The following is a 12,496-nucleotide window of genomic DNA, read 5'->3' on the forward strand; positions in this document are numbered from 1 at the left end:
TTATTAAATTGTTCGTCTCAGCTTCCTGTACACTAATGCGGTACGCTGTAAACAATGGCGACGTACTGTAAAAAAAAGGAAATAAACAACAATAGACATTAAGCGTGTTATCTCGGAAACCATTCGGAAGATTGGTTCAAATGGCGCTGAGCACTATGGGACTTAACATCTGTGGTCATCAGTCCCCTAGAACTTAGAACTACTTAAACCTAACTAACCTAAGGACATCACACACATCCATGCCCGAGGCAGGATTCGAATCTGCGACCGTAGCAGTCGCGCGGTTCCGGACTGAGCGCCTAGAACCGCGAGACCACCGCGGCCGGCCATTCGGAGGAGAGCGTGTATCTATGTGAAGTTTTTTGTTCAGAATCAGTAATACTATCACCACTCAAAGCTTGTACTTTTCCTCCTGATTCATCATGTATAGCCTATTTGAAGCATTCCTGTGTATGCAAGTCTCTTCCACGTATAAAATCTTTATCCATGATTATCAAACGAAATGTTAGCAATGATTAATCTGTGCTGCGTGCAGATTTCTACTGGCGGGGCCGGCCGGAGTGACCGAGCGGTTCTAGGCACTACAGTCTGGAAGCGCGCGACCGCTACGGTCGCAGGTTCGAATCCTGCCTCGGGCATGGATGTGTATGACGTCCTTAGGTTAGTTAGGTTTAAGTAGTTCTAAGTTCTAGGGGACTGGTGACCTCAGAAGCTAAGTCCCATAGTGCTCAGAGCCATTTGAACCATTTTCTACTCATTTCCCCCTGTTCATGTCCCCCTACTACTTTTCATTTCAATATACAATTATAGTCCCTTATCCGAAATAAATTTTCGTCTTCGTTAAAAAGGTAAATACACTGACGGAAAAAAATGGAACACCAAAAAATAGTTAACTTAGGATAATGTAATTTCGGGAACACATTTGTCTAGGAAACATACGAGAGTAAGCCAATTGTTATCCGCAAAGTAGTCATAAAATTTTATTGTAATCAGGTAGGAAACTTACAAGAACATCATTTTTCGACATAGTTTCCTTGCGTTTGAACGCACTTGGTTCATCGTTGTGCAAGCTTCCTGATGCGCTCACAAAAGAAGGTTCTCGGTTGAGCTGCGAGCCAGGAATGCACCGCTTCTTTCACTGCTTCGCCCGAGGCAAATCGACGGCACCTTAATGCCTATTTGAGTGGACGAAACAAGTGATAGTGAGAAGGGGCAAGAGCGAGACTATATGGAGGATGATCCAGTACTTCAAATTTGAGTTTGTGTAGCGTTTCAGCAGTGTGGGCAGCAGTATGCGGACGGGCATTGTCGTGCAACAACACAACACTTTTCGACAGGCGTTTGCTTCGAATAGCAGGCTTTAGCAGTACATTACAGTAAGCATCTCACTGTAACGTACACTGTCTAGTGTTGTGCCCCTTTCCCCATAATGTTCCAGTACTGGACCTTGTGCGTCCCAAAAAACTGTAAACATCAATTTTCATGCTGACGGTTGGGTCTTGAACTTTTTCTTGCACGGTGAATTTGGACGTTTCCATTCCATACTCTGCCGTTTACTCTCCGGCTCGTAATGATGGATCCATGTTTCGTCACCAGTATTGATTCTGTCTAAGAAGTTGTCCCCTTCGTTGCCGTAGCGATCCAAATGTTTTTTTGCAGATGTCAAAGCCCGTTTGTTTATGCAACTGAGAGTTGTTTTGGGACCCATCTTGCACAATCTTTATGAAACCCAAGTCTTTTGTGGATGATTTCGTAGGCAGAACCGAGACTAATTTGCAGACCATGTGCCACATCGTCAATAGTTAATCGTCTGTCGAATCATTCCACGTGAACGCTCAACGGTTTCTTCGTTTGTGGCGGTAAACGATCGTCCGGCTCGTTCATCGCGCGTAACACTTGTGCCACCGTTTCCGAATTTTTCGATCCATTCGTAGACACTGAGGCAGAACGCTGTTCCCGTACTGTACCGAAAGTCTTCGATGAATTTCGGCCCCTGATACGCCTTCCAACCACAAAAAGCGGATCACTGAACGTTGCTCTTCTTTGGTGCAAATAGGCAGCCGTGATTAACAGCACGGCAGCGATAACGAAAGTAACCTAGCATCTTCAAAATTGCAAAAATATAATAACAAATAAACAAAGCATGCGTCATCAACATAAAACGACAGTTCTACCAAAATAAACAAAAATATAACTGAATTGCGGATAATAATTGACTTACTTTCGTATTTAGGTGATTAACATTGCAAGACCACAAGTTAATCTGATTTTGTCTACTATAAGTGGTTTTGTGAAAGGCTGCGACTGTGAAAACGGTGGTTTTGTTTATAAATAACTTCTCTGCTACGAATCGTGACTTGTAGCAGGAAACGTATTTATAAACAAACCCATCACAGATTAATGTAAGCGCGGCATAATTCTGGTACATTAATAACCAGTGTAACCGCCAGAATGTTGAATATAAGCATGCGGTTGTGTATGCATTGTGTTGTACAGGTGCAGTTTGTTAGATCGTGGGATGGAGTTCCTTCTCTGAGCACCTGGTCGGCCAATACAGGGACGGATAGTACTGTTTGTGGACGACGTTGGAGTTGTTGTCCGATGATGCCTCATATGTACTCCATCGGAGAGAGGTCTGCTGATTGAGCAGACTAAGGCACAACGGCGACGTTGTAGAGCATTTTGGATCACAAAAGCGATATGTGGGCGAGCGCTATCCTGTTGGAAAACACCCTATGGAGTGCTGCTCATGAATGACAGCACAACAGGTCGAATCAGCAGATTGACCAGGAGAGTGCTCCTGCTGTCATACGAAATCGCATCCCATACTACAACTCCAGGTGTAGTTGGTTGGTGTCTAGTACGCAGAAGCCGCGCGGCATTAGCCGAGCGGTCTCAGGCGCTGCAGTCATGGACTGTGCGGCCGATCCCGGCGGAGGTTCGAGTCCTCCCTCGGGCATGGGTGTGTGTGTTTGTCCTTAGGATAATTTAGGTTAAGTAGTGTGTAAGCTTAGGGACTGATGACCTTAGCAGTTGAGTCCCATAAGATTTCACACACAGACACATCTAGTACGCAGAAGGTGTAACATCCCGTTAGAAAAATTATAAATGACTGTGCTGGTAAACTTCTACGTTATTTGTTTTTCAAACAGCTGAGCATAACTGGACGTATTCAGCCATTTCTCTCTTAAGTTATTCTGACCATCACTAAACTGACACACAATATTTTTAGCGCAACGCTATCTGACTTTCAATAATCCTTACAAAAGAATGGCCCTGACTAACAATAATCTATACCTTTCATGAATCACTTACCTCACAAAAATCTTCGTTACTCGAACTACTGCAATACAGCTAGCGCCAATACTGCCAGCTAAATAAAAGAGTGTAACTGCTGAAATCACTAACTACTGATAGGCATAGTTAGCAAATGAAAGATTTTGATAGAGAACAAACGATGTATTTACCTTCATAGTGTTCAAAAGTCATGATGTATATATATATCTATCAGTTCATGACATTCATCTTTCCAAATTTCCTTTTTCTGGCGGACACACGTCCAGATCGTCCGCTCTCACAACTCCGCCATCTCTCCCTCCACATCCACTACTGCTGGCAGTTCACCTCCAACTGCGCAACGCTACGCGCTGTTCACATCCAACTGCCCAACACTAAAATAGCGAATATTCCAACAAAGGCAACCAGCCACAGACTGCACACAGCACAGTGATTTTCATACGGAGCGCTAAGTGGCGTTACCAACAGAAAAACCCAAACAGCCTACTTACAAAGGTTTGTTGCAGGCCCTCAACTGGCCACCTTCTAACAAACACACGCCCATCACTGGCACCGAGGCGGAACCAGCTTTCATCAGAAAACACAACAGACCTCCGCCCTGCTCTTCAGTGAGTTCTCGCTTGACGCCACTGAAATCGCAAATGGTGGTGGTCTGGGGTGAGGTGTCACGCTACAGGACATCTGGTTCGGAGCTGTCCCTGAAGTAATCGATCTGTAACAGTTCGTTGTATCGCTGTGGTGCCAACTGCTGCTGAAATCAGTGCTGTACATGCAGTACGATGCGACAGAGACATACGCCGAACAGGATGGTCTACCCCCCCCCCCTCCCCCCCCAGTAGTGCCACCTGGCCGTCTGGAGCCCACTCTTCTTGCCACGGTGTATTCTAGTAAACACCGCTGCCAGCACTGATGTACAGTGGCAACATTCCTGTCAAGTCTACTTGCAGTATCGTAGGAGGAACTTCTAATAGCCTTATTACACAACCTAATTCAAACTCAGTGAGGTGATGACAAGGGCGTCTTTGACGGCTTGATAGCTTCCTCGACTAATATCTACTCACCAATTCCAGCCTCAAAGGTAACTAACGCTTACGACCATTACAGAGTGTATTTAAAGCAAAGATCATTTACATCCTCATGGTGGAGCTAATACCACCGCTATTATGTGACTGGCGTAGAATCTGAGTAGACATCATCTTTCAAATGTAGAAAGACTCCTATCAACCTTCTTATATGTCGAACAACTCTTCCTGGCATGAAAGAATTCCTTTTCCGTCAGTGTAATACCTTTTATATCATTGTACATTCATTCGCTCTCTTCATCACCTGCGTAGGTAGAAGACATATAAAATAATATTTTTATTACGGCTGTGTCCTGTTATTAATGTTCCGTACTTCAATCGGTAAAAACCGAACCGAAAATATGATCTTGGTTCAAATGGCTCTGAGCACTATGGGACTTAACATCTGAGGTCATCAGTCCCCTAGAACTTAGAAGTACTTAAACCTAACTAACCTAAGGGCATCACACACATCCATGCCCGAGGCAGGATTCGAACCTGCGACCATAGTGGTCGCGCGGTTCCAAACTAAAGCGCCTAGAACCGCTCGGCCACACTGGCCAGCAAAATATGATCTCTTCGCTGTCCGTCTGACTGTCTTTCCGTTCCACTGTCAAAGACCTTTTTCGCAGGAACGGGTAGATGTATGAAGTGGACATTTATGACACATATTGATGTCTACGATCCCCTGGAGCTGTAAAAAATTGAATCTTCTGAGTCAATTCAGTCAACAGATACACTACTGCCCATTAAAATTGCTACACCAAGAAGAAATGCATATGATAAACGGGTATTCATTGGACAAATATATTACACTAGAACTGACTTGTGATTACATTTTCACGCAATTTAGGTTCATAGATCCTGAGAAATCAGTACCCAGAACAACCACCTCTGACTGTAATAACGGCCTTATTACGCCTGGACATTGAATCAAACAGAGCTTGGATGGCGTGTACAGGTACAGTTGCCCATGCAGCTTCAACACGAGACCACAGTTCATAAAGAGTACTGGCTGGCGTATTGTGACGAGCCAGTTGCTCGGCCACCATTGACCAGACGTTTTCAATTGGTGACAGATCTGGCGAATGTGCTGGCCATGGCAGCAGTCGAACATTTTCTGTATCCAGAAAGACCCGTACAGAACCTGCAACATGCGGCATTATCCTGCTGAAATGTAGGGTTTCGCAGGGATCGAATGAAGGGTAGAGCCACGGGTCGTAACACATCTGAAATGTAATGTCCACTGTTCAAAGTGCCGTCAATGCGAACAAGAGGTGACCGAGACATGTAACCAATGGCACCCCATATCGTCACGCCGGGTTATACGCCAGTATGGCGATGGCGTATACAGGCTTCCAACGTGCGTTCACCGCGATGTCGCCAAAGACGGTTGCGACCATCATGATGCTGTAAACAGAACCTGGATTCATCCGAAAAAACGACGTTATGCCATTCGTGCAGCCAGGTTCGTCGTTGAGTACACCATCGCAGGCGCTCCTGTTTCTGATGCAGCGACAAGCGTAACCACAGCCATGGTCTCCGAGCTGATAGTCCATGCTGCTGCAAACATCGTCGAACTGTTCGTGCAGGTGGTTGTTGTCTTGCAAACGTCCCCATCTGTTGACTCAGGAATCGAGACGTGGCTGCACGATCCGTTACACCCACTCGGATAAGATGCCTGTCATCTCGACTGCTAGTGATACGAATGCTCTGAGAAGCTAATAATTTGCATATCACAGCATCTTCTTCCTGTTGGTTATATTTCGCGTCTGTAGCAGGTCATCTTCGTGGTGTAGCAATTTTAATGGCCAGTAGTGTAGGTCAAGTATTTCACATATTTTGATACTCGCACTCACTCATCGAAACCTACAGGGTACTTGCCGTTGACCTAGTGTAGGGAAGCAGCCTACTCACGCCTTATAAAATTCACATCAGTCTTTCCATTGTGTGCCAGCCTAGTCCGCTGTAACTAGCTCTGACGTCATAAATATTGCGCAATACTTTAAAATCAAGTAAATAACCTGAAACGTTTGTAGCATGTCAGGAGTAATACTAAATCAATATGTGTTGAATATCACTTCAATAACTTTAACCATTTTCGAAATGTGGACGTTTTTCTGTAAAAATCATTGGCGCAACAGAAAAGAGCTAGAAACTTAATAATTTATATTTAGATTCCTTTTGCATAATAATTTAGTAGAAACAGTATTCTGGATCTCACAAATTAAAATTTTAGTGGAAATTCATGATTTTCTGGTTTTTGTCTTAGAAATTAAGGAAGCAAGATAGATTAAGTAGGCGAATAAATAAAGCTACGATGTTTAAATTTAAGTAGAAGGGAGATCCACTATAATCATAAAGATGTGAGAAGTTTCAACTGAATAACTATAAAACGATAGCTATAGCGTATCTCCAAAGAGCAAGTTCAGAGCTCGTCTACTGCGTGTAGTGTAATTAAATTAATTCTCTCACCCAAAATATTTGACTTAGCCGCGTCAGAGTTTTATTATGATTACATACTTGTGTGCTGATTTGCATAATTAAATTGAAAGCTTCTTCGGCTATCAGCAAAGGAAGCAATGATTTATTCAATAACTTAAAGCAGTGCATTACTAGCCCAGCAGCTAGTGGGGAGAGCAGATTTGATCAGGCGTTCCCTTAGGCGTCCGCACCGCGGCTTTATAAGTAAGAACGCTGCGCGAGAAAAGAAGGCCCCAGTTCTCTCCAGACGCTGATTGGCGCACCACCTGTGCCGGGAGTCGCGTCGTGTCGGTATCGTTGATATAAACAGCCTCGGATGCAGTAGTAAGTTACTCGGGATACGCGTAACCATGAAATCGTTTTCGAGTGAAGTGTTAATTTTGGGATGACGTTAATGATCTATCTTTAGTTTGCGTATGTCGTATTTTCACGTGCCGCCGCAAGACAGACATTCTACCATTATTAGCGTGGCGTTTGATGAACATTATCATCAAATTATGGCGAGCATTCACTTAAACATTTAATTTGAACAGTTATAGTTGCATCAGCGCATTAGACTCTGAACTGCTCTGGTAGTTGGATTGTGGATTCTTTTTGGTCTGTGACTTTCAGAATATAGTGAACATTTTAGAGAGAATGGTTTTTGATTATGAATCCCAGACAATCTCCTAATTCCTCAGAGCTATAAGCTGTAGATATAAATGTATTTCTCAGATGAAGTGGGCACTAGGAATTCTAAATACAGGCTTCACGTTTTGATAATCACTTTCTGGTTGCCAGTATTGTAGTTAGAGAGCCAGTGTTGAGAACGGCAAACAACAACATTAAATAAATAATAGGAACATTAACAATTATTCCATCCGCCAATCCACACTACAATCACGAAATTTGGTTCAAAATGGTTCAAATGGCTCTGAGCACTATGGGACTTAACTGCTGAGGTCATCAGTCCCCTAGAACTTAGAACTACTTAAACCTAACTAACCTAAGGACATCACACACATCCATGCCCGAAGCAGGATTCGAACCTGCGACCGTAGCGGTCGCGCGGTTCCAGACTGTAGCGCCTAGAACCGCTCGGCCACATCGGCGGGCCACGAAATTTGGCATGAAGAAATGTTTCACAGTACAGGAAAAGGAAAACACAAGAAAACTGTTGATTTTTAACCATATCACACAAAAAATGTTCTTTTGAAATCTGTTATTCTTCTTCGAACTTGAAATTAAAAAGTTATCTAAAGTCTTGGAACATCTTGAACTGGTAGCGTGCCAGCATCAATGTCAATAACAGGCAAAAATCGTCGAAATTCTCGATTCTTGGTACGGATGAACTGCCTGTATACGTAATTACGTTTTTACTGTATCCTCAGAGTGCGAGGCCTTCCTGCATGCCGGCCTAAGTGGCCGAGCGGTTCTAGGCGCTACAGTCTGGAGCCGCGCGACCTCTACGGTAGCAGGTTCGAATCCTGCCTCGGGCATGAATGTGTGTGATGTCCTTAGGTTAATTAGGTTTAAGTAGTTCTAAGTTCTAGGGGACTGATGACCACAGCAGTTTAGTCCCATAGTGCTCAGAGCCATCTGAACCATCAACCTTCCTGCACCTAGGCAATTTTGTACTACTTTGCTAGTAGCATGCGGCGAGAGTAACACACGACATTGACTGCCATACATGTTACGTAAGTAGATAGTTAACACGTAAGAACGTCCCTGCGTAGAGACGCGTTCATGCGCGAGTGGGAAAGTGTGTGAATGCGTGTGTGTGTGTGTGTGTGTGTGTGTGTGTGTGTGTGTGTGTGTGTCGCGCTGTAAGACAGCACGGCACGGCTACGGGCGGCACGGCGCGGAGAGCCGGCGTGATTTCCGCGCGGATGACAGGGGCCGTGGGACGGCGCGCAGGTCAGTACCCCCGCGGGCCGCGGGCCCTCTCATCTCGGCTTCTCACGGCGTGTGCCCGCAAAGCCACCGACCGGGAGCCTCGCTGCCCGTCATCTCGCTACTGCCAATGAGCGCCGCAGCTGCACGACAGGCTCCGAGAGGTCCACACCAACTACAGTGCTTTACTAGGCGAGACACACTCACCGACGTTACACATTTCTGTTCCGCTGACGCTTGAAACCACATCCCCAATATTGTAGGGAAACACATCCTTCGGTGAGTAAGAGAGAGAGAGGGAGAGAGAGAGAGAGAGAGAGAGAAAGAGAGAGAGAGACAGTTTTTTTTCCAAGTATCCCACATTCTTACAGGGAGTACTACTGTTCGATACCAGGAAAAAGTTGTATAAACGTTTAACCGGAAATAAATACACTACCGGCCATCAAAATTGCTACACCACGAAGATGACGGGCTACAGACGCGAAATTTAACCGACAGGAAGACGATGCTGTGATATGCAAATGATTAGCTTTTCAGAGTATTCACACAAGGTTGGCGCCGGTGGCGACACCTACAACGTGCTGACACGAGGAAAGTTTCCAACCTATTTCTCATACACAAACAGCAGTTGACCGGCGTTTGTCTGGTGAGAAGTTGTTGTGATGCCTCGTGTAAGGAGGAGAAATGCGTACCATCACGTTTACGACTTTGATAAAAGTCGGATTGTAGCCTATCGCGATGGCAAGTTTATCGTATCGCGACATTGCTGCTCGCGTTCGTCGAGATCCAATGACTATTAGCAGAATACGGAATCGGTGCCTTCAGGAGGGTAATACGGAACATCGTACTGGATCCCAACGGCCTCGTATCACTAGCAGTCGAGATGACAGGCATCTTATCCGCATGGCTATAACGGATCGTGCAGCCACGTCTCGATCCCTGAGTCAACAGATGGGGACGTTTGCGAGACAACCATCTGCACGAACAGTTGGACGACGTTTGCAGCAGCGTGGACTATCAGCTCGGAGACCATGGCTGCGGTTACCCTTCACGTTGCATCACAGACAGGAGCGCCTGCGGTGGTGTACTCAACGATGAACCTGTGTCCACGAATGGCATAAGGTCATTTTTTTCGGATGAATCCAGGGTCTGTTTACAGCATCAGGATGGTCGCATCCGTGTTTGGCGACATCGCGGTGAACGCACATTGGAAGTGACGAGGGATGATACTTGGAGATAGATGCATCCGAGATCCACAATATCAAGACTGTGCAAAAAAATATTGAATTTCAGGCATCACCTCTCATCACGGGCAACATAGTAGCCGACGACATTCGCTTAACGACGACAGCAACGGCCTTTCCGTAGAGTTGTCACTGCTCACAGACAAGCAACACTGCATGAAATAGCCGTAGAAATCAATGTGGGTCGTACGACTAATATTTCCCGTAGGACAGTGCGGCGAAATGTGGTGTTAATGGGCTATGGCAGCAGACGAACGACGCGAGTTCCCCTGGTAACAGCACGATATCGCTCGCCGCGCTTCTCCTGGACTCGACTATTGGACCTCAGACGACTGGAAAACCGCGGCCTTGTCTGATAAGTTCTGATTTCAGTTGGTAAGAGCTGAGACGTAGCGTTCGAGTGTGGCGCAAATCCCACGAAGCCATGGACCAGAGTTGTTAACAGGGCACTGTGCAAGCTGGTGGTTGATCCTTAATGGCGTGAGCTGTGTTTACATAGAATGGACTGGATCCTCTGGTCCAACTGTTGTGGACTGACAAGACAGCCAGTCCACAGAGACGGGTAACCGAAAGGCACGCGTTTACACACGCAGGCTTGCTTTAGGTCTGAAACAGGATACGTAATGAATGCTATAAAGAAAAGTACGTAGCTGCTGGAATACTTAACTTTAATCCATCATTTGTATACAGCATTCTTGATGATACAAATGAGACTCTCTCCAGAAATGGTTAATGGCGCCTTGCTAGGTCGTAGCCATGGACTTAGCTGAAGGCTATTCTAACTGTCTCTCGGCAAATGAGAGAAAGGCTTCGTCAGTGTACTCGCTAGCAAAATCGTCCGTACAACTGGGTCCAGTGCTAGTACGTCTCTCAAGACCTGCCGTGTGGTGGCGCTCGGTCTGCGATCACTGACAGTGGCGACACGCGGGTCCGACATGTACTAATGGACCGCGGCCGATTTAAAGCTACCACCTAGCAAGTGTGGTGTCTGGCGGTGACACCACACCGACTGAACAGATTATTGACTGGAAATGGTTGTGGTCGGCTATAACGGTCGGCTACTAGGGGACTATTTGCAGCCATTTGGGGACTTCACGTTCCCGAACGACTATGGAATTTTTATGGATGACAGTGCACCATGTCACTGGGCCACAATTGTTCGCGATTTGTTTGAAGAACATTCTGGACAGTTCGAGCGCTCGACATGAATCCCATTGAACATTTACGTAATCGAGAGGTCAGTTCGTGCACAAAATCCTGCACCGGCAACACTTTCGCAATTATGGACGGCTACAGAGGCAGCTCAATATTCCTGCAGGGGAGTTCCAGTGAGCTGTTGAGCCCATGGCACGTCGAGTTGCTGCGCTTCGTCAGGCTGAAGGCGGTCCGACACGATATTAGGAGGTTTCCATGACTTTTGTGACCTCATCGTATTTCAAAGCATCGATTATCTTTTTTCGATGTTGTGGCAGTCCACGATTAACTTCCTTACAATACTATGCTCACAAGTCCGCATAAAGTCATAACTGACAGAAAATATTCTGAGAGAAGACTGAACACTTGAGTATCTCGTCTGGCATTTAACCAGTTAGCTACATTAGAATGGTATTGGCGATAAGCGGGGAATTACTACAATGTTTGGGTTGTTTTATAAAAATTTCACTCCTTCGTAAATTTGAATGGCTGTCAAACTAAGTGAACGTTTGAAGTTTTACTCGAACACCATAAAATTTTAATTGAGGCTATCTGAGTATTCACAAGTCGTACATCTCAAGTAGGAAGCGGTCATGCACAGTCGTGCTCAAAACTATCCGAACGACCTGAATTGCATTTCCCCTGATTCGCAAGCAACCCACATAACGCAGCTGTCTAGCAGGTGCTCTAATCGCTCCTCCGTACAGTCGTTTGATTATTGAAAATGGTTCCAACAAGTCACCACTAGAAATCACTGCTCTGTATCGCAATAACTAAAGATGTAAAGTAATACCACGATACCACACATATCAGAGAACACCTTCTGACAGGTAAGACTGTCCTTAATGTTTGTAAGCTCACATTTACTGCAATAAGTAACATACTCGAAATGTTACCACTCTCATTATTACGTCAGATAGGTAATACAAGTAGTAAGTTCGCCGTAGTCATGATTTCCTCTTCAAAGTAACATACCGTTCTCATTATTTAACACAAAGCGACATTACAAATTTAAGTTATTCACGAGCAGTTAGTTGAGAATATGTATGAACTTCCAATGACACGAGGAACCGTCTCGTTGTGCTTATGGATTCAAACCCAGGTCATGCACACTACGCAAAGATTTCGTGACTGACGGAAACTAACACTCATTCCTGACTAGGCATAACGAGAGTGATAACCCTCGATTTTAGACAGTATCAGTTAGTAAATATCAACTTTAAATTACATAGCGTAAACATTTTAACGGACGCAAATTCGTATCCAGCATCTATTGTCCCTGTTAACGAACTACGAGAGATGGTAAATATTGCTTCTTCACAAGTAACTTACTTGAAATGCCGT

The sequence above is a fragment of the Schistocerca cancellata genome, chromosome 3 (genome assembly GCF_023864275.1).
Source record: "Schistocerca cancellata isolate TAMUIC-IGC-003103 chromosome 3, iqSchCanc2.1, whole genome shotgun sequence".
Classification (NCBI taxonomy): Eukaryota; Metazoa; Arthropoda; class Insecta; order Orthoptera; family Acrididae; genus Schistocerca; species Schistocerca cancellata.